A 2,880-nucleotide genomic window follows, 5' to 3' on the forward strand; every position below is an offset into this window, starting at 1 on the left:
GCAGTAATGCTTCCTCTTGGCACAGAGACCTGCTTGGCCCAAGAATGGCTTTGCAAACACACTGAAGCAGCAGCAGCAGCACTAAGCTTTGCTGTCATACTGAAGCTGTGCTGGTGCTGTTAGGCTAAGGTCCCCCCCAGCCTCTGAATACAGAGGTGGATTTTTCCATCTCTCTTGTCCTGCGTGTGCATCTGCTGCTGGGAGGAGGTTTCTGAAAGTTACATGTCTCAAATGCTTTGCAGGTATTTTCCATACGCATATCCATTCATTAAGATGTCTGATCTGACCAGCTCTCCCCCAGCATTGTTGTAAGGTCAGGGCTTCTGCTCTGTCTGATCCCTGGGGCAGCATGAGGAGTTTCTGCAATTTAAGAGATGGGACAGGCCAAGTAAACCAGCCAGCTAGCCGCCTTACATATCCTGAAGGTGCCGTCAGGAAATGGAAATGCAATCCAGCATTTTACAGAAAGGAGCAAGAAGAGAGTGTTTTTCTAGACTGGGAGGTGGGAAAGGAAGGGTGTTAAAATGAGGCCAAAAAAACCTGTGTGAATGGATTAACCAAGTTTGGTCAGCCTGGCAGACTGTAAAGCTGTTCCTGCACTGCTGTTCAGTTTCCAGCTGTGGTGTCCTGTGTTGCTTTTGGGTCAGTCTCCAGTGTGCTGGCCTAAAGCAGCTGCTTGTTACCTTGCCAGCTGCAGGGGCTGCACAAGCAGTTACTGATATGAGCAAGGGTAGGCACATTTTCTTTGTCCCCTCTTTGGATGTGCTTGTCAGCCATCATAGGAACCAGCTAGTGCCTCACAAGGCAGCAATAGAGAGGCTGGGCAAAGAAAGGCCAGGCAGCCAGGAGACTGAAATAAAAAAATCCCTGGAGAAACTACAGAAATTTGGTCATAACCCCACCCCATCACCGTCAGAAGTCTTAGTCTCTAACATCCGCCTCTCAGCTGGCTAGACCTGTGACAGCAGACTGCAACTGCCTTTGCAGAGAGAGCTGCCTGAGCAACCACACGACTGGAGAACTGTGCCAGAACATTTCTTCCTCCCCATGCCCCTGCCATGGGGCTGCTCTCCAAGTGCTGGTGGTGCACAGGTTTCTGCCATTGGGTGAGCAGCACACCCAACTGTGGCAGGCAAAGGCCAGAGGGGAGGGCTGAGCAAGAACAGGCTGCATTTACTTTTCTTGCATCGCCTGCCTGCCCCAGCAGCCCTTCCTCTGGCAGGGGCAGATGGGGAACGCTGTGTGCGCACGTCAAGCAAGATGCTTTTTGGGAAGCCCCGGGCTGCTCCTCGCCCACAGCACCTCTAATCATTTGCCACCTTCTTGCAGCAGGCTAGGTGCTGTGCCCTGCCCTCTCTGTCTCTATTCTATGTGTCTTTGCTCCAGCCAGCAAGGTACCCAATTTTTCTGTAGCCCCATTTCGCTACTGGGATAAGGTTAGATAAGTTGCTTAACTGAACTTGGTCACAGTACCAGCCCCCTCCTTTCATCTTCTTTCCCTGTGCTGCATGCAGCTGGAATCAGCACTAGTACTCATTTATTGCCTGCAGCCCTTTTCCCTGCAGAGCTGGACTCCCACCTCCAGACAGTTCAGTTTTTGCATGAATGCTGGAGTCACGAGGAAGCTGCTGGTGGTAGGAGCGGGCTGAGAGCTTGGAACCAGGCTCATGCTTGAAGCCATGAAATGTGTAAACAACAGGGGGAAAAAAAAAAACCAAACCAAAAAAACCCACACCAACCTGTTTGTCTTTTGGCTGTTAGCTATGAAAACAGCAGTTAGCACTGCTCCTAATGTCGTGGCTGAAGGTATTACAAAGGCTGACTCTGAAATACCAACTTAAACATAACACAGCAAGGCCCCCCCATGCATGAAACTGGGGTGATGCAGCTTCACAAAGCAAGCAATTTCCCTTGCGCTCTATCTACCATTTTCGACATTTTTTTAAGGCCACTTACGTTCTGCTCCCTGCTGCTGTGAGGGTTTAAACACTTCATCTCTGCATCCAGGACCTTAATGGAATGTAAGTACAAATACAAACTTCTAAGCCCTATTAAAATTAAACTCTGTGTATGTCTACTGCAGTGTTTTATCTTGCTCAGGGATGTGTGCTGTACCACCCTGTGGAGCACACGTCCAAGCACAGCCTTCCTCGGCTGTATCACAGTTTCTTTCATCCTGCTTTCCAGTGCAGACAGAGCCTTTGCTCTGGCAGCTCACCCTGGACTGCTCTAGACCACGTGACGACTTACTATCACCAGACTGAGCTCTCCCTTGTTGCTGAAACTTTGCTTTATCAGGGTATTGCAACACCTAACGGTCCTGGGGTTTATTTGGCCCTGCGGATACCATGCAAGCAGCTCTGTTGGTTTGCATGTCAGTGTTCGGTTCACATCCTGCAGCTGTGGCGCTTCCGCAGTGGGGTTGTTACCGAGCACAGGCCTAAAGATAGCCTAGCAGATTATTTCTGTTAATGTATAGAGGGAAGAAACTGGAACAGGCTTAAGCATTAAAAGAACAAGTATTGTGACTGTTGCTTCCATGGATGCTCTGTAGTCACTAAGAGATTTAACCTTAGATGTGCAAAAACCTGCTGCAGTAGTAGCCAGCTGCATAAACCCACCCGTGTGGGATTTAGATGGAAAGAAGCAATTGAGCGATTTGACTGTGTGTGTAATTTCTCTCTCCCATTGACTCTCAGGTTAGGAGTGTTGTGGAAGGACAAACTACTGGATTTAAAACAATGACAAAGTGCCTACAACCTGTGAAAGAAAACACACCCTATGGGTCCATGCTCAGAACAAAGCACAGTACCATCAATTAACTGTGTGACTTTGGGACGTCCATCCCCATCCCCGCCCCCACGCGCCCCCCTCTCTTCC

This window comes from Egretta garzetta, unplaced genomic scaffold, assembly GCF_000687185.1.
Source record: "Egretta garzetta isolate BGI_Z169 unplaced genomic scaffold, ASM68718v1 scaffold230, whole genome shotgun sequence".
In the NCBI taxonomy this organism is placed as follows: domain Eukaryota; kingdom Metazoa; phylum Chordata; class Aves; order Pelecaniformes; family Ardeidae; genus Egretta; species Egretta garzetta.